Below are 21,491 nucleotides of genomic sequence, written 5' to 3' on the forward strand. Positions count from 1 at the left end.
TATATATATATATATATATATATATATATATATATATATATATATATATATATATATACTCACTCAGCGAGAAGTAATGTGTTAAAGAAGTAATGAAAAGAAAAGGACACATTTTGAAAATAACGTAACATGATTGTCAATGTAATTGTTTTGTCACTGTTGTGAGTGATAAGTGTTGCTGTCATATATATATATATATATATATATATATATATATATATATACACACACACATATAAACATATATATATATATACATATCCATACATATATACATATACACATATACACATATATATATATACACACACACATATATACACACAAAAACATATATATATACATACACACACACATATATAAACATATATATACATACTGTATACACACACATATATATATAGCAGAGCAACTGTTGCTGGGTGTGCCAGAATCCATCAAGGAAGAAAAATGAAAAACATTATTTGTAAAAAATCTTAATTTATTTATCCATTCCTAAATAATTAAATGGGCAGGCTATTTTGTATAAGTGCAATACGCTGCTTGTTAAAACGGATGACTCCCGATCTTATGTGCAAGTCTGCATGGATATTATGAACTATCGTATCTGTTCAAGTTCTATTTAAATTTTAAATAGAAGGAATTTTTATTTAGTTGACAGAAATATCTTTGGTAGGAATGTAAGTTAAATGTAGGCATCATTGCATAAATTTTTCTTCACCATAGAAATGTAAAGAGTAAATCCGCCTTACATTCCAACCAAAGATATTTGTGTCGACTAAATAGAACTTGAAAAGATATATTTTTTCGAATGTAATCGCGCAATTCAGATCGAGTTGACGCCCACTACATTGAGCCCGCGTGCTATTGTGCTATTACTTTTTTACCGTTCATCTAAAGAATACACTGAGTATGGCTTTACCAAAACAATCATTGATGGCGAATAAAGTATCCATTATTCATAAAGCTTCAATTGGTGATCTGTCTTTCTGCGTTAACCGCATATTTTTTCATATGTCTCAAATCAAGGGAATGCGAGGGTAAAATGAATCGGGAAGCGCTGATATATATGTATGTATATATATGTATATATATATATTGAAATAGTTTTACTGTGAAATAATGCAAAGAGTACACGACACATGTTTCACCCTAATTTTTGGGTCATCAGGCATACATACTCAGTGCACCCCCGCTCGGGAATCGAACCTCAGACATCGGCGCTAGAGGCAAAGCCTCTACCATTGCGCCACAGCATGTGGTTTGTCTATTTGAGAGTATGTAGATCGGGGTACATATATATATATATATATATACTCACGCTTCGCAGCGGAGAAGTAGTGTGTTAAAGAAGTTATGAAAAAGAAAAGGGAACATTTTAAAAATAACGTAACATGCTTGTCAATATACAGTAATTGTTTTGTGAGTGTTATGAGTGTTGCTGTCATCAAGGATTTTATTATCATTATTTCTTTCAATCAGGTTCGTATTTGTAGGATGTGTTGTGTTCAAGTTACATTCAGTGTTTGTCAATCATTGTAAAGATAAGAGGTTTCATTCATCGATTCATTTCTTACTGCATCAATAAACAGCTCGTCTTCCTCTTTATCTGAGACGTGACACACTGTATGCACGGGTTTTTTTTTACACTGTCTTCCTTTAGCGGGACATTGACTTTTTCCACCGTGTGGTTTGTTTCCGCAGTAGCTGCACTTATGAATATGCTTGTATGTGTCAGACGCTTCATATTTTTTTGCTGCCTTCTCAATTGTGTAATTCGGTTTTTGTTCAGCACTCTTTGGAACTGTTGCTTTTTGTCTGTGCACTGCGTCAGTTCATGTGAGCCGCTCGGTGTACATGCATCGAAGGTTCCCAGCTGTGCTGGTGCCATCTAGTGCGATGTCCACGGCTGTATTTAATGTTAGCTAAGACCTGGCACTTAAAAGTTTCTCTCGCAGTTTCGCTGAGTTTGTGCCAAACACCACCCTGACCATCTCATCTTCGTCTGCATAAGCACAGTCCTTCACCCGTAAATATTTAGGGGCAGTGTTTCTATTGGATTGCCGCTGATGGACGGCCTTATATGGGCAGGCACTAAATTACGTGGGAGGCCATTGAGCAGACGTCTATTATAGTATATTGATGAAAAAATAGGTTCCAGTTATGACCATTACGTGATACAGATAAATGTAGGGCTCATCTCTTGATAATTTCGCCACAAACTACGGGTTGTCAAGGTCATTTGTAGCTTCTTCAGCCTTTCTCTGATCTCAGAGCTGAAGATCATTGGTGTGTGGACCAATGACATCACATCCTGCTCGGGTGACCTTGATCTACCACTTCCACCAAAGAAGCACTTAAATAGACTTCCACCACAGTATTTCAGAAGTCAATAGAATTGAGTGTGTAAATATGTTTCTCTACAGCAATGCTGCTATTTTTTGCCTTATACAAGGTTCACTCTATTTCTTATTTGCTTCTTGTTATTACAGTATTTATTACACAGTGTTAGTGTTTTGTTCTTTGCCTTAGCATCTATTATTCTGACTTTATTGTAACATGAATTTTAACAAAATCCAGATTTGAACATATACAGTATATGTGAATATCAGAGCTCTTTTTAAACAAACCTTTAAAATACACTAAACAAATATGTACAATGCTGCATACTGTTTTTGTGTGACTTGCATTTATAGTTTCACATACTAGCTTAGTTTTATTTTTTGCAGTAGTAGACTTGGTTTTATGAACATTGCATCTAATTACTGGCAGTATACCACCTCTGTAGGTTTTCAAAAAGAAAATATTACCTGAGCAACCACCAGTAAAAGTAAAGAAAAAAACTACAATGATTGGCTGTATCTGGGGATAAAATAGGCAGTTAAGTTGTTTCAGACTGCCTGAAAAATTCAAGTTCATTTTACTGCCAAGAATCGACCATTGCTATCTTTTCATTGTCTCTATCTTTTAATTTCCCATTAGGGATCATCTAATCAGCAAAGAAAGCAGACACAGCAGATGTAGGCTTAAGAAGGATGTTATGAAAGCAAATTTATGATAGACCAAGAAACCCTTACATTCAGCACACTGAGCAGTATCTTTATCAGTTTGCTAAGCTGTAACATGAATTTAACCCCCCTACACCGTTTCTTCTTATCAACAAGCCTGCCAGATGACAACTCAGCAATGCTTTCAACAAACTAAGCATCAACCTGCAATTATTTTGTACAAAGCAGTCCTTTGACAGCCCCTTACAAATTTAAACAGCTTGTATTTAGAAGGGGTAGCCTCATTTTGTAGTTAAATGTTTGTAAAAATAAAAGAGTTCTATTATCAGTATTAATTATAGTGTTTACTAAGACGTAACCAACTTAAAATAAATTATACATTCCGTTGACACATTTGTTTCTCACAGAGCTGGGTGGCACAAATTTTTTAAGTCATTTTCATTTTACTGTAACAAGGAGCATCAAATAAAATATATTATTAACTCTCAGTAACTGATTCATTTTATAATTATAGTTACCACAAAACCCAGCAAAAGTTCAACATTGTCAGATTATACGTAGACGTCCATGCCAGTACTGCTAATGAGAAAGATAAATGATCAGAGATACTTAAATTTTAATTTACGATTTCATTTTGTGGATGAGTACCATTAACGTTGAACCCTTACCGATTTTGTCCATACATTCCTTCTAGTTGAGGGTCATGGGATGTTGCAGCCAATTCCAAAAGCATCAGGCATAAAGCAGGAACCAGCCCTGCATAGAAAACTAGTTATTTCTATTGATTATGTATTTTTAATTTCTTTTCTTTTGTTTTTACTCTGTCAAGTTTACAAATGTATGAGTTTTATGGTTGCAATTTTTGCACATATTTTTGGCTGTATTACAGGAAATACATTGATTTCAACAGTGTTATATGTATTCACCTACAGTTCTAAAATTCTAAGGATTGTAATTCTTTGCTTTTTGTTACATTATTCAAAATATGATTAGGTTGGCTAAGCAGAACACCATGCAGTTATACCATCTTTAAAAAACTTAATGTAACTTGCAGTAAAACATTGGTTTTGTTTATAGAAAAGCTAGAATACGGTTTTAAGTAAGTTTTACTTTTGGGAGAAATGTTGTAAATTAAATTATGTGCATAATCATACTTAAGTGTTTTTAATCAAAATATGCCTGAATCAGAGTATTTTAAATGCATGATTTTATTGAAACTATTTAATAAATAATCTTTGTTTGTAGAAGACTTTTCTACCTCTGGAGGCTTACCCTCTGGTAAACTGCTTTATATAGCTGATGTTTTAATATTGTTTCTTTTTTCTTTCAGTAACTTGAGGAACAAATTCTCAGGATTTTCAACATTTGTACTGATTCTCATTAGTAAAATATTTACCATACATCTCTTGATTTGACCGATGGTTAACACTATAAATGCTTTGAATGTTTGATTTAGGCCTCCCTGAGTATCTAATATAACTTCTCCATCCATTTCCGTCACTTGCCTATTGTATTCTTGCCTATTCTATTGCTAATGAGGTAGCATCAGACATATATACAACCAGATGTATCATGGGACATAACCTATCATATGCCAATTTACAGTTGTCATTTAGAACAACATGTGCATTTCTTAGATGTGTAAGAAATCTCAGGAGCCAAAGCACACTGCACAAGACTTTAACAGTTCAGAACAAATCAGAGTAAGATAGAAAGACTGGTTGAGGCACCAGATGACACCTCATTTAAAAGGAAAAAACGATAGATCTCACATTTGACATTTGTAGATGGCTTCTCAAGCAGCTGAATAGCTTCTTAAGGGAGTTGAGGTCTGTTTTGTCTGGAAGCTTGGTTACAGGTAAATGGGTACTTCCTGTGTAGCTGTTGTTCTTATAGTGGAGGACAAATGTGGGTGGTCTAGTGATGTCAGTTCTGGAAAGGAGGTCACATATTTTGCAGGGAATTCTCCATTCTAGAGAAAAACTGGAAAAATGTTGGTGTTACCTCCAATGTCTGTCACCTATTTTCCCTTAAATCAGCCCATGAGATGCTCCTTATTCTCATGTGTTTGATCATTTTTTGTGTCCTGTGTTGCTGTATCTGCAGCACGTAAGAGGTGAAAGAGATTTCTTATTGGGGTGCACCCAAGATGTTGTATTTGCAGTGAGCTGTATCTGATCAGAAGGGTCTCAGCGGTAATGAATTTTTCTTCTTGTTGCTATTGTCTCTTGATCACTCCAATCATGTCTTCCCTATTTTTTCCAAGTTTACAGGAAAACATGAATTAGATAATAATAGGTAATCAGCAAGACATTTTGCCCCATACGTCAAATGTCAGGGCTCTTATGGCTGGCTGCCATTACATCACCACTCCATGAACTTTCAAGTTCAAGCATCTGGGGTGACGCCATAGCAAGTGAGGATCTATTTTTTCAGAGCCTTGTAGTTGGCAGCTACAGATGCATCAAGGTCATAATAAGCTTCCTGAGCTTCACTGGTGAGGAATGGCACAAGAATATGAACCCATTTTTGTTTAAGTCAGCTATGCCTCACCACCATTCTTTTGAATATCACTACATAAGCCTTAATATTATCTGATCGGCTGAGAGGCACAAGTACTTGTGAGGTTCCCAATGCCTAATTTGCTAATCTTAATGCCACCTCTGCATTCCACCACACTTCTGCAAAGTTCGTCTGTTGCTTTGTGACTTGAACTTGGAGTTCTTACAGTTGTTGCTCTAGCTGTTGTGCTAGGGCTGTGATGTCCTCCAGGCCTGTCATCTTCTCCAGGAGAACCCTGCCAACTTTGCTACTGGGAACAAATCAAAGTAAGACATAATGAAGTGTTGTAGTTTCATAAGACACCCTGTTTATTTTTCTGGTTGAAAAACAAAACAAATAAGTAAGAAATGATACCCGTCATGTTTAACATTTATTGATGGCTTGTCAAGCCACTGTCGGGGGTTTAGTTTTGCTGTTATTTTTATAGCAGAGGAAACAGAAGGGGCAAGTCTAATGATGTCTGTCCCAGAGATGAGGTCATACATCTTCCAATACTTGCAATATCTTGTAACAACTGTTACATTTGGGCCATGTCATTGGCAGGTTATACATTCTCCATCATCACAAAAGGACAAAAACTGAACAGATATTAGGAATCATATTACTTGACAAGGAACACCTGACTTGCAGGGTCAAAAGAATCTAACAGGGGAAGGGCTGACCATACAGCAAGGGTGAAACTGCAGTGGCAAGAAAAAAGTCAAGGAACAGCACCAGAGGAAGATTGCAAAATTGCAGGGGAAACTGCAACGACTACAGGAGGAATAAGATGAACCCGGGTTCATGCATAGACGACAAATAAACCTGAAGGATTTTTCTGCTTCATGTTTTGAATGGGAGAGGGCCTGACCAACCTGTATAACACTTGCAATATCAAACATTAAGAAAAAAAAAAAGAAGTGTAATCCTATGGATGGCCATTCAATGAACTTTCATTCCCATTCAGTTAATCTTTTATGATAACTAACTTGTGTATTTTGATATTACAGTGGAGCATCTTGTTTTGTGATCTGTCAGTGTTGGGGGTGCACTGCAGCTCGAATTTTGTGTAAGAAACAACTTATTTACAATAATGATTTTATTACAATTATCATCTTGTATCTGTTGATGTGCATTGTACTTGTGGGACTAGCAGGAAAGTAAAGTAGTTTTGGTCACTCATGCTCTGGCTTATTTAGTTGCCGCTCTAGGGATCAGCAGCGCATGTTATAATCATGATGCCTTGCGGCAAGAAAAGGAGCTTTTAAATCTTCCCAGTATTTTGTTCTAACACCTGTGAGACACTCCCAACACTCAAGTGTGTGACACTGTTGAGTAACACATACATGGTAATCACTCAGGCTAAAATTGAAGGCCTTAATGTTTAGTTCAACTGCAAGTTGTTTTGTCTAAATAGACCAAAATGTACAAATACCATGAAGACAGAAGACACAAAATGAAAGCTTTAAAAACCATTATACATTTCATAACTGACATACAGTACTGTTTTAAAATGTTAGCTGTCAAATACATTAAGAACTGCATATCCTGGCAGTGCAGTGAATGTGACTATGCATATTTTATATTGGATGCATGAAAAACATCAAAAAGTGAAAAGAAGCAATACCGAAATAATTTGATTAGGTAATGAGAAAAAATGCTTCTTTGCTGATTTTTATCAATGCTTTTCTCAGATCTGTCTCTCTATAACCATACTTCAAACACTGCAATGATTCTATTTGCATTTTCTTTTTATATTCACCCGAATCCTATGCATTTGTACCTTTTTTCATAATTGCTGGTTTTGACATACTCAAGAGGTTGTTACTATAGAAACCAAAAAGCTTATAACATAATTTCAATCACATGGTTTAAAGACAAGTCATTTCTGCATATTTCATTATTTGAAAAAAAAATGCAGTTCATTGATGTACTTCATATTTCAGAATCAATCAATGGGTCACAGTTATAACATTGTCTCTGACCTGAAGCCAAATGCCCATGGAATGCGGTCTTCTGTAGACAAGCCATGCTCAGTATGTACAGTACAGTACTTAATTTCATTCTACCAAATTAAATGAAAATTTGTATAGATTCTTATTAAATATGCTGAAGTGTTGCGTGTTAGCTAGGCATGCATGAAATTGTTCTCTATACTCTGTACATATGACAATACTGCCACTACTACTACTACTACAATCAATGATAACTCACAGTTCAGATACAAGACGAGGAACCTATTCCAATCACCAAAGATCATGACACATAGAAGAAAGGTGAGTCGCCTCTTATAAATTACTTCTGAATATCCATATCCTAACTAATCAATTTATTCAATAAAAAATTAAAAACTTCAAGTGGATTAAACAGTTACATAGTTGTTGATCTTCATCTGATTTCTTCTAATGGCTATTGACGTGTTAAGGTTCGGGTGTGAATTTATGTCATACGCAGCACTGTAATTAATCAATGAATAACACATTCATGCTAACCTACATGTATCACTTTGTTTTTTTGTTATCTTTTATCTTATGAAACTGCAAACATAAAAAATATATACCGTACAGTATTTTTGATAAAAAAGAAGAAAAATAAAATACTAGTATGTTCTTTGCCACTCAGTGGTGCAGAGAATACCTAATCCCAAATTCATAACCAAGCTGTTTTTCTTACAAACCTTATATTCCATAAATATATTGTGAGATAAGAAGCAAACATTGACCTTGGTGTTGATCGAAAGCAATATGTGCTGTTGTTGCAAAAAAATGGAGGTGGTGAAAAACTTGGGAAAATGACCTGGGCTCATTGGTTTCTTATAGAAAAGTGATAGGCAAACAAAGTAACACTGTGGGAAGAAAGAGAAGACCCACTACATTTGCTGACTGTCAAACAAATCTCAGAGGTAAATGATGTAACAAAGAACACCATAATGAGGGTGACATGGCAGAAAGCAAAAGGAGAGAAACTGGTGAATCAACAAATTTGAAGTAACGCCAAATTCGGAAAAATGAGATGGGTTCATGTATGGGTTCATGTGTTTCTTAAGACAAATTGACTGGGAAGGTGACATGGCAGAAAGGAAAAGAAGTGACATCTGCTGTATGTGATGCAGATTTCAGAAGCCGATTACACGATAGGAAGAAGAAAACTAATGGCAGTGACATCTGCTGACTGTCACAAACATACGGTGTATGAAACCTGATAGTATTTGAGAAATACCGGGCTAGACCCATGGTCTTGGTGTTAATTGGAAGCTTATGGCCTGACACAATCTGGAAAGTCTAAAAAGTCTAAAAATCTGAGCTTGATTGGTAAGGTGACATGACATGAGACACTTTCTGCCTGTCCTACTGATGGGTAGAAAATTTTATTGTGATAACAGCTTGATCCTCACATAGATAGATAGATAGATAGATAGATAGATACTTTATTAATCCCAAGGGGATCATTGATATTGATATACAGTATATCAAGACAGAAAGAAACTCCCAGTACAGTAACTGTCTACAACTTGATACTATTTTCATAATATTGACATTTATAAAATATACAGTATTAATATATGAAAAAAATTCAAAGAGGTACCTCATTACACCTCTGTAATGGTGAGAACTATTTCATACAGAAAATTTCTTTCTAAAATACCAAAGACAAAAGTAAAACGTTTCACAACTTTGTGAAGCTTTTAATAATGTATCTTAAACATAACAATACCAATGTTAATAACAATGTGTCTTAGACTTGTAGTGGTAACAATGAGCAAAGAAGCAAAAACTCACACTGTCCAATAGTAAGGCACTTATAGATGGTTTGTTTCAATATCACTAACAAATTAAGTGAGATAAAATGATCTACAGTGTTGCTGGCACTGAACAGAGATTCAATACCCTCTTAACACTAACTGTTTTAAATGTTTCTGTTATGAAGACATTTTAATAGGACATAAATTGGATATTTTTTTTCTTTGCACATAAGAGAGACACATCTAATACAATTTAAAAGAGGTTGTCAGATTGTACTAGTTTTTCCAGGTAGACAGGCAGGTTTCAGAGGAGTTGTATAATTAAGCTTTACTTTAATTTTAAACCAGATGAGGTGTAAAGTTTGAAGTTTGACCAACATAAATCATTGTTTTTTTGATAGATGTATTTGAGAAATGTGGATTATTAATCTCTTAAATTTAGGGAAAATGATTGTTTATTTGGCTTTAAGATTTCTGAAAAGCATAACAAGCTACAATAATAAAACATTTCTTCAATGGATTGGCACCTTATCCACGTCTTGCTTTCACTTTCTTCCCAATTTTTTCCAGGATGGGGTCAAGCTTAGATTTAATACATTTCTGAATTGGAAACAGCAAGTCAGAAAATTGATGGAAAATCTCATGGCATTATGTTAAAACATTTTGGAGGTTCAAATCCTGCTACTGACACTGTGTGTCAATGAGTAAGTTATTTCCCCTGCCTATGCCACAATCGGAAAAGAAAACAAAAGAAATGTAACCAATGGTATCGCAAATGTTGTAAATCGCCTTAGATGAAGGTGTCAGCCAAGAAAGTAAATACTAAAATAATGGATTCTGTATACTTTTAAGACTTACTGTTTTTCAATTAACAGTTCTGTTTTGAATATAAAAGCATACCTTCATGTAAAAGCATATGAATAATGATGTATAGTTATTTACTCAAGCTGCTCATAAACCTTTATAAATGAACTCACTTTCCATGAGAACAGTCTGCTGACAAAACTTTTAATCCTCTTCCATTGAGATATTTGTAGAAATACTATCCTTAATATGTTATGTATATTCAGCTAGCTCTTCTACTGATCTGTTACATACATTGCATTCTGAATGGCCTTTACCGGTCATTGAAGAGATTCCTGGAAAGGCTAAATCATATCCTGCCATTTTCAATACAAATTAATTATAAGAGCAATTGAGCAGCCTCTTACAATGGTGTCAAGGGTGATTTGACTCCATATTGCGAGCATCTGTAGAACATCAGCGAAAAATCAAGACTTGCATACTGTGAGAAAGCAAGGAAGGGTGGCATAATACTGGGCTTAGAAAGAGTAAAGCTTTCTTGTAATTAGCAAGTTAGCTAGCACTTCTTAATATGTGTGGTAATACAGAACATTGTGTTGCCTCAAGGAAGACTTCCAGCACTGTTTCAATCAATGGAAGATACATATGGAGTGGTGTAGAGATTAGGAGGGGAAGTATATAGAAGGTGACAATGTTTAGAAAGCTGTAATTTATCAATAAATACTTCTTTTTACCAATCTGTTTATTTTTGTGTCTCACCTCATATTCCATATAACGATATATTATTTACCCTACACAACTCTAGGCGACTCACATGCAGGTAAACAGACTTGAGCTGAGAGAACTTTCTGCCTTTTCTGCGTCAGTGGGGGGATGAGATAGCAGGCTGCTTGCCGCTTGTGTTGTTTGACACATTTACAACACAAAAGACGAGTTTTTTCATAGGATTTGGTAAATCTAGTTTAAATAGCAGCAACCACATATACACTGTAAATGTAAATATACTACAGTTATTTTTTATGAAGCAATGCTCAAAGTAATGACAGCTGTCTGCTATAATCAATTTAGTATCACTGACACACCAAAGCACAAGAAACGTCTAGGAGTTTAATTAATTTATGTACAACTCATTTTGCCACCTTTTCAACAGTTGCTGAATGCATGGGGAATTTACACCTAAACAGTTAATTCAATAAATGATTTTTTCAATTCATTGTGGTGTGGTCCTTCCAAGACTATTTTAATATGGTTTAATGAATGTTTTTGGTGGCTGAAGCTTTCTTCTTTTAAACATGCAGGACACACAGCCTAAAATCTATGCTTTTATTTCCAGTTTTAATGTCACTACACTGGTTACCTGTGTCATTCAGAATTGACTTTAAAATTCTGCTTATGGTTTATAAAGCCTTAAATAATCTCGCCCCATCTTATATATCGGAATGTCTGACACCTTATATTCCAAATCATAACCTCAGATCCTCAAATGAGTATCTCCTTAGAATTCCAAGAACAAAACTTAAAAGAAGTGGTGAGGCGGCCTTCTGCTGTTATGCACCTAAAATCTGGAATAGCCTGCCAATAGGAATTCGCCAGGCTGATACAGTAGAGCACTTTAAAACACTGCTGAAAACATATTACTTTAACATGGCCTTTTTATAACTTCATTTTAATCGTAATTTAACTTAATCCTGATACTCTATATGTTGAATCTCCTCAAAATAACTATTCATGGTGGCTCTAAAATCCGTACTGACCCCTACTCTCTCTTCTGTTTCTTTTTCTGGTTTCTTTGTGGTGGTGACCTACTCAAAGCTTCATGATGCTCCAACAATGATGGACGGATTAAAAGGCAGAAGTCTACGTGACCATCATCTTCATCAAGCCCTTCCGTGAGAACCCTAAATCCAAAGAGGACTGTTTCATTTATGTTAGGTAGAATGCCCAGAGGGGACTGGGCGGTCTCATGGTCTGGAATCCCTACAGATTTTATTTTTTCTCCAGCCATCTGGAGTTTTTGTTTTTTCTGTCCCCTGGCCATTGAACCTTACTCTTATTCTATGTTAATTAATGTTGATTTATTTTGTTTTCTTATTGTGTCTTTTATTTTTCTATTCTTTATTATGTAAAGCACTTTGAGCTACTGTTTGTATGAAAATATGCTATATAAATAAATGTTGTTGTTGTTGTTGTTACTTCATTTTCTCAAAACTCAATGTAAAACAGAATTCAACCAGTACAGTTTACATCTGTATCAGATTACATCTTGCCTGAAGAAGGGGCCTGAGTTGCCTCGAAAGCTTGCATATTGTAATCTTTTTAGTTAGCCAATAAAAAGTGTCATTTTGCTTGGCTTTTCTCTACATTCATAATGGCTAACACAGTACAACACCCTAGTAATACCAATACAGTTTACAATAAATATAACTCAGACTAGTTGTGTAGTCTATTTAGAATAGCTCAATCTTAAAACTCTACCAGTGTTTTATTTTTGCATCTCTTGCAATAGCAAACAATTTCTACTTGATGGAGTCAAGGACACTTCTAATGTAGATATATGAATGTCTAGGGAAGACAAAGCAGGGTAGATTTCAAATGGCTTAACTGAAATGAATCCAGGTTGCATTTGTTGGAATTTATGAGCATTCAATACTAGTGTCAGGGGATTTCTAAGAATCCCATAATGTGGGGATTTTATTTCAGTGGCCCATCTGAAAGTCAGTGCTCACTTAAGGCTTTCTCAAAGTACTGTATTTATGTGAAAGCATTGTTTGAAATCGGCTCATCAAGGAGCCAGTAAGCTGCCTTTGGGAGTTTTATTAAATGAATGTTCTAACACTGCTACCTATTTCAGTGTTACATGTTTAACTCTGATTTATGTTTATTTGGATAACTGATGCATTTCCCCAAAATTGCCTTCAAATTACCAGTTTAATCCTTTATATGTTTATACAGTTAAGAGAAATAGCTGGTTAAATTACTCGTTGAAAGTCACACAGTTTGTTAATGGTGAGTGTTAATAAAGCAAATTGTCAGTGGCATGGAATTCAATTTAGTGAGGCTAATGCAAATAAAACATGAATACCAATATGTAACATAAGGACAACATAGTCATTTCGCAGCAGTCTCCAAATTGCTAAATTCTTGCTAGACAGGAGCAGTTCCAAATTAAAGTTTTAAGAGGGGCAGGCACAGGTCAAAACACAGGTATGTCTAATAACTAAAACCAAAAAACAAAATCCAAAGTTCATTTTTAAAATGAAAACTAGGTAAAAAGAAAACAACAAAACCTTAATATTCCTTCTTTCTAAACTGCAAACAAGCAAATTGCCATGGCTTTCCCTTGAGAATTCATGGTTGAAATATCTCACTAAGGATGCTGCAGTGTTTTTGGATCATGGCCACCACAGGTCACAAAAGCGGGCATCATATGTATAGCAATCCTCCATCATGATAATGAACAGAAACACAGATTAGCAGCAACCCATGGAGATACAAAGATGCAGCATGGCAATGCAATGGTAACACCAAAATAAGATCAATTATTCACACCAAACCAAACAGTACATATATTAACACACTGATAACACCAAACATGCAATTTAACAAAAAAAATAGATATGTTCATCTGAGAAGTGGAGAACACTAACGTCAAGATGTTAAGTTTCATCTTCTGGGTAAAAGGTTTTATGAGATCTAGTAGTCCAGGTCTTTATTAACTTAGGTTGTTGAACAGATGGAACAAGAATAAACAGAGAGTGGGTGTGAAGTAACAGTATAATAAAATCTTAATGACTTTATTATTAAGTTTAGAAAAGTAGAGTGAATCAAAGGTGGAAATATGGAAGCTGATTCTAGCTGCAGCACGTATTACTCTGTCTTGTCTTGTATCTACCTGTCTTTGGCAGAGACATTGCCATATTATACAAAAATAGAAAAGTTCATTCACTTTCTGTAACAGACCTGCAGATATGGATTATTGCATCTTAAAACAAAATGGATGCATTTATCTATCTCAAAAGAATTTTCTCTGGTAAGACTTCTTGATAATAAAAGATGTGATGACCTATGCCAATGCCCATATAACCAGTTCAGGTAAGAACATATGTAATTTAAGAAACAATTTGGTCTATCAAGCTCATGTGTTTAGCTCATAGCTCAAGCTATCTGCTTGAGACGGAGGTTGTCAAGGTTTGTGTTTCAACTTCATAACTTGGTGAACACGTTCTAGATTCCCACAACTCTTTACATGAAGAAGAGCTTCCTGCATGTTCCATTAATTTCTACTAGTGTCCTTCAGTACGCAATTTGCCGTTATACTTCATTAATGTATGCAAGTTTATCAACATTTGTGATGAAATTCATAGAGTGTTGTCATATCAGGCCATCAGCAAACCTGATCATTCTTGTAGAATGCATACAATATACCAGTGGTTCTCAACCTGTGGGGCGGGCCCCCCTAGGGGGGTGTGAAGTAACAAAAAGGGGGGCGTGAAGATGTGAAAAAAAGAAAACAAGAATCAAAAATATGAAAAAAAATCTGTTGAAACCAAAACAAATTAACTTAAACTACATTCTGATACTAGAACAATAAATATAGAGTTAGATAAATGTCGATAAAAGTTATGTAGGTATAATAAAATATGCATCTACATTTCAAAAAAATGTTAGGGGCGATTAAAACTGTTATGAAAACTCGGGGCGCAAATACTTAAAGGTTGAGAAACGCTGCAGTATACTAAATTCAGTCATTCATGTACAGTGAATAAATGAGTGATGGTAAGAAACCTCCTTATGCAACACCTATACTTAGAGATGTCCCCTTTAGCTTCACCACTTGTTTTCTTTCAGTAGTCCATGACAAAAGGAATAGTTTTTACACATATACTATCAGTTTGTTAAAATTATTGAGATAACTGTGTTTTAGGAGTTGTAATTAATAAAGAGGTTCCTGACAGATGTGCTAGGCGATTATTCATGTTAAAGAAATGATGAAGCTTGAAAGACAATGCATTATCCACTGACCTGTTTGTTATGCTGGCAAACTGACATGGATGCATGTGCAGGTGAAACAAGAACTGAGATATGATTATTGGAAATGTCCTCTTTATGAAAGACATAACTGCCAAAGTTCCACAGTCTTTGAGGAAATATGAAGATGATATATTTGAAGCAGGCATTATATTGGCCTTCCTAAGGCAGTCTGGAACTTTCCCTTATGTAAAAATAACAGCAAACTGACCAGCACAGAAGACACAGTATGTATCCTTACACAAACATGGACGAGTCTAGAGGCAATCCTGTTCTGTATGCTGAGATGCAACCTTATACTACGCTTCTGCTGAAGACACAAATTTGTGTGCAATCTATTGCGTTGAGCCTATGACATACAGTAGCTATACTCGTAGGCTATGCCATCAAAAAGCAGTTTATACTTTGTGTCACGTCACACTTTAGGAATATTTCTGAATGTTAGTTGCCTTTGTTTCTAGCATGCAAGAAAAGTGAATGATCTATTAAAATGCAGGCAATTTTCCCCTCCAGTATCACTGTTCCTCTTGCTACACATTTTCTTCTAAAGAAGAAAATACATTTTTTTTTACTTTTTTATACATACTAGAAACATGTTTCTATAAATACATAGTTACCAGACTGGCCAATCAGAGTTGCAGGGGTCTGTGTAGGATTTGCATCGATGAAACATTTTTGAAGGGTGCACATCAAGCTATGCTGTAAATATGCCATAGGCGGCATGGACTAATAATAATAAATAATACATTTTATTTATATACACCATTCCCATAGTCATACCTACACTATGGGCTTGACTCTGTAGAATAAATCTGACTTTATTGAATGCTGGGACCCATATTTAATGGCTTTGAATTTAGTGACATCCCCATTTTTTTGAAAAAGCCTGGATTTTTACCATCTGTGGAGTTGTTTTACTTATCTCTGATTTTCATTAAGTAATACTTCCTTATTCAGGGTTGGTTTCTGCTTTGTACCAACAGCTGCCAGGAAAAATTCCAACACCCGGCAACAAAGATGGTGATACTGAAACTAATGTTTTTTCTCAAGTTATAATTCTAAGTTCAAGGTAAGGTAATTATTACATGAAAGACCACAGTTTTGAGGCGATGAAGATGGACGTTTTCAGGTAAGGTAGTAACACTCACTGATCATAGCACCAGACAGTAGTAACGTGTTGCACATTAATTAGCACATGCAAGTAAAAATTTCACTGCATGACTGTGCATATTAGTAACTAAATATATTTTAATAAATATATAAATTTATCAAATTTCACACATGTAAAATCATTTGCTTATTTGGAGATAAATGAAATTATTTTTGCCCTTCTAAAAAATCTCACTCACTTGCCATGTACTTTACCATACTGGATATTACAACAAATGTGCAAACCCTGAAATCACTGCAGTTCCAGTTTAACCAACTGAAATGGTTAAATAGCTACAGATTCCATAGCTAGTGTGTGATTCAGGGGACCCAGAACATTTTAGAGGTTCTTAAATTAGTGTGGGTGTACATACTGTTTGACTTAAACCCTAATTAATTTAGTTCAATTTAGTTGAACTTGAAACAGAGAAGCAAGGCTGTTGTTGAATCTATACTAATAAAAGGCAAAGCCCTCACTGACTCACTCACTCACTCACTCACTCACTGACTCATCACTAATTCTCGAACTTCCCGTGTAGGTAGAAGGCTGAAAATTGGCAGGCTCGTTCCTTACAGCTTACTTACAAAAGTTGGGCAGTTTTCATTTCGAAATTCTACGCGTAATGGTCATAACTGGAAGGTATTTTTCTCCATTTACTGTAATGGAGTTGAGCTCGAAAGCCATGGGGGACGGAGTTTTTTGTGACATCATCACGCCTTCCACGTAATCACGTGAACTGACTGTCAACGCAGTGCGTAGAAAACCAGGAAGACCTCCAAAAAGCACTGAAGAAAACATGCATTATATAATTGAGAAGGCAGCGAAGCAATAAGAAGCGAGCGAGTGACATATACTACCATATTCATGAGTGCTACTACTTCGGAAAGAAAGCACGATGTAAACCTAAACTTTAAATTAAGTTCATAGACAGGCTGCCGCTGGCGTTTCTCATGCCCACGAGTAATGCAGGATACAAGTTTAATGAGAGGACGCAGGATATAAACGAGAGTTTTGATCACTTTGTAACTAAGTTAAAATTGCAGGTGAAGGGGTGTGCTTATGCAAATTCCGAGAGACTGTGTTTGTGGGGGATTGACACTTAAGGCGGGTGGGGGAGTCACGTCATCATCTCCCCTCCCATTCACCTCATTTCGCTCTGAGCTGAGCTCCGTGGCTAACACCGTCTTACGAAGCAACTTCGTCACACTGCCACCAAATACTCCCAGAAAAATCCACAAGTTAATACACACGCTGTCCCTAGAGTTTCTCCACACTGAATCATTCAGGCACTACTTACAAAAGGTTACATGGACAATCGTGTTACGTTATTTTTAAAATCTTTCCTTTTCTTAGCACAAGCACAGCTGAGAAGCATGATGCATGTGCTCCATAACGCGTTAAAAAATAATGCATTTAATCACACTTTGCATTACAAGCAAAGGGGAACTTTTGTCAATGCATGATTTCCTGGTACACCAATTACATTGATCAGCGCATCACGATTCATTTTACCCTCGCACCACCTTGGTTTGAGAAGAAGTCTGAAAAAATATGAGGTTAACACAGAAAAACAGATCACCAATTCAAGCTTTATGAATAATCGATTCGCAATCAATAATTGTTTTGGTAAAGCCAGTGTAATCCTCCTTCCATTTTATAATTTTTCCGCCACTAGCCATGATTAAATGAACGGTAAAAAAGTAAGAGCGAAGCGATCGGGGTGACTTATTTAGGCAGGCATATATATGACAGCAACACTCATGATAATGTCAATCATGTTACGTTATTATTAAAATGTTTCCTTTTCTTTTTCATTACTTCTTTAACACAGTACTTCTCCGCTGCGAGGAGCGGGTATTTTGCTATATATATATATAACGTAACATGATTGTCAATGTAATTGTTTTGTCACTGTTGTGAGTGATGAGTGTTGCTGTCATATATATATATATATATATATATATATATATATATATATATATATATATATATATATATTTACACACACACACACACATAAACATATATATATACATATCTATACATATACACATAAATATACACACACACATATATACATAAATATATATATATATATACATACACACACACATATATAAACATATATACATATACATACATATCTACATATATACACACACAGCTATTTCGTATCAGTGCAATACGCTGCTTGTTAAAACGGATGATTCCCGCTCTTACGTGCAAGTCTGCGTGGATATTATGAACTATCGATTTGTTCAAGTTCTATTTAAATTTTAAATAGAAGGAATTTTTATTTAGTCGACAGAAATATCTTTGGTAGGAATGGTAAAACAGACAGGAATATTATTCTGAATAAATCAACTCAAACCTTAAACAACTTATAATATTTTGCTCTCCATAAAAATATATCCTGTCTAAATTATACAAGTTAGAAATAAAGTAAACGTTAAAAGAACAAACATTCAAATTTCTTTACTCTTATGTAATTTTATATAAAAATAAACTTAGATTTTAAATATCCCAAAAGATTTTGCTCTCCATAAAAATATATCCTGTCAAAATTATACAAATTCAAATATGAACATGCTGCATAACAAAACCTGGAAATATAAATAAAATGTGTTCCTTTCAGCAATAACAAATCAAATCATTCAGTTGTCTTTGCTCATATGTCATTTTAGAGCTGGACGCCTGGCATCTTTTTGGCAACAAGTTCGTTTCTGTTTGGTGTGAGGTTCTGTGTTGTGGAGATTCTCAGGATGGATTGCAGGTGCTCATAAGTGAGGCGACTCCTGTGTGCTGTTTTGTTAGTCTTTATCACTGAGAAGAGCTTCTCACACAGATATGTGCTACCAAACATGCACAAGGTTCGAGCCGCATGTAGACGGACTTTTTGTTCTTCAAAGTCACCAAAGCGCCGTGCAAACTCAGTCAGTGCGCCAGTTTATCAGCAAAGTGCGATTTGGGAACACCGTAGTGACGACTTGGTTTAACATTACTTGGCAACAGGGAAAGTGGGGCAAATTGCACTGGTGCATTTGTGTCTCCCATAAAAGCAACTTCACTTGAAATCAATTTGTGATTGTGCACGGTAAAACGTCCGCTGAAGTGTCAGATTCTTATTTAATTCTTCTGCTTTCTGTATCTTCTGCATTGCATTCAGGTTACCCTGATGTTTTGTCTCATAGTGCCGTCTTAGATTAAATTCTGTAATTACAGCCACATTAGCTCCACAAATGAGACACACGGGTTCAGTAAACATATACTCAGCCTCCCATCGGTTTTAAAGGCTCTATTTTCAGAATCAACTTTTCTCTTCAGCATCGTGTGAGCTAGCTTCGCAATAACTTGCAGCATCATAAGCTAGACTTGATTAACGCGTAAGTGTTGGCAAGGCAGCTGAAGCGCTGCATTATGGGATCTGTAGTTTATTGTGTTACCAGCGCTTCATATACCCGGCCATTAATAACAATAATACAGTATATAAAATGATCTCGGGGCGGATATAATTACGCGGGCGGATGTGGCCCGCGCCCTTGAGTTTGACACATATGGACTAAATAGAACTTGAAAAGATATATTTTTTCAAATGTGATCGCGCAATTCAGATAGAGTTGACGCGCACTACAGCCTGCATGCCTCAATAAGTCATCCTCCCTCGCTCTTACTTTTTACCGCTCATCTAATGAATACACTGAGTATGGCTTTACCAAAACAATCATTGATGGCGAATAAAGTATCCATTATTCGAGTATGTAGATCGGGATATATATATATATATATATATACCCCAGTATCGCAGCGAGAAGTAGTGTGTTAAAAAGCTAGAAAAGAAAAGGGAACATTTTAAAAATAACGTAACATGACTGTCAATATACAGTATTTGTTTTGTGAGTGTTGCTGTCATCAAGGATTTGATTATCATTATTTCTTTCAATCAGGTTCGTATTTGTAGGATGTGTTGTGTTCAAGTTACATTCCGTGTTTGTCAATCGCTGTAAAGATGACAGGTTTCATTCATCGATTCGTTTCTTACTGCATCAATAAACAGCTCGTCTTCTTCTTTATCTGAGACCTGACACACTGCATGCACGGGTTTTTTACACTGTCTTCCTTTAGCGGACATTGACTTTTTCCAACGTGTGCTTTGTTTCCGCAGTAGTTGGATTTATGAATATGCTTGTATGTATCAGACGCATCATATTTTTTGCTGCCTTTTCAATTGTGTAATTCGGTTTTGTTCAGCTCTTTGGAACTGTTGCTTTTATCTGTGCACTGCGCCAGTTCACGTGAGCCACTCGGTGTACATGCATCGAAGGTTCCCAGCTGTGCTGGTGCCATCTCGTGCTATGTCCATGGCTGTATTTAATGTTACCTTAGTCCTGGCACTTACAACTTTCTCTCGCAGTTTCGCTGAGTTTGTGTCAAACACCACCCTGACCATCTCATCTTCCTCTCCATAAGCACAGTCCTTCACCCGTGAATATTTAGTGGCAGTTTGCTATTGGATTGCCGCTGACGGACGGCCTTATATGGGCAGGCACTAAATTACAAACGCCAGCGCAGCCTGTCTATGAACTTAATTTAAAGTGTAGGTTTACATCGTGCTTTGTTTCAAGTAGCAGAACTCATGAATATGGTTGTATATGTCACTCGCCGCTTCTTATTGTTTCGCTGCCTTCTCAATTATATAATGCATGTTTTCTTCAGCGCTTTTTGAGGTCTTCCTGGTTTTCTATGTACTGCGTGATTACGTGGGAGGCGTGATGATGTCACACGAAACTCCCCACGCGTTGAAGCTCATCTCCATTACAGTAAATGGAGAAAACTGCTTCCAGTTATGACCATTACGCGTAGAATTTCGATATAAAACCTGCCCAACTTTTGTAAGGAAGCTGTAAGGAATGAACCTGCCAAATTTCAGCCTTCCACCCACACGGGAAGTTGGAGAATTAGTGATGAGTCAGTGAGTGAGTGAGTGAGGGCTTTGCCTTTTATTAGTATATATATATATATATATATATATATATATATATATATGAATGACCTCCAAAGAGCGCTGAGACTTTTGATATCGTGAACGTGTCTGCAAAAACTGGGGTCTCCTGCCCAGCAAAAGTCGAGCAGCCAGCGTGCGTGCATAGCTGTGACAGCCTTTGAGACGCTGACTGCGCTTCTGCCTTAAGTCAAAGTCAGCACTTTTAATTTTTTTCAT

This window comes from Polypterus senegalus, chromosome 7 (genome assembly GCF_016835505.1).
Source record: "Polypterus senegalus isolate Bchr_013 chromosome 7, ASM1683550v1, whole genome shotgun sequence".
In the NCBI taxonomy this organism is placed as follows: domain Eukaryota; kingdom Metazoa; phylum Chordata; class Cladistia; order Polypteriformes; family Polypteridae; genus Polypterus; species Polypterus senegalus.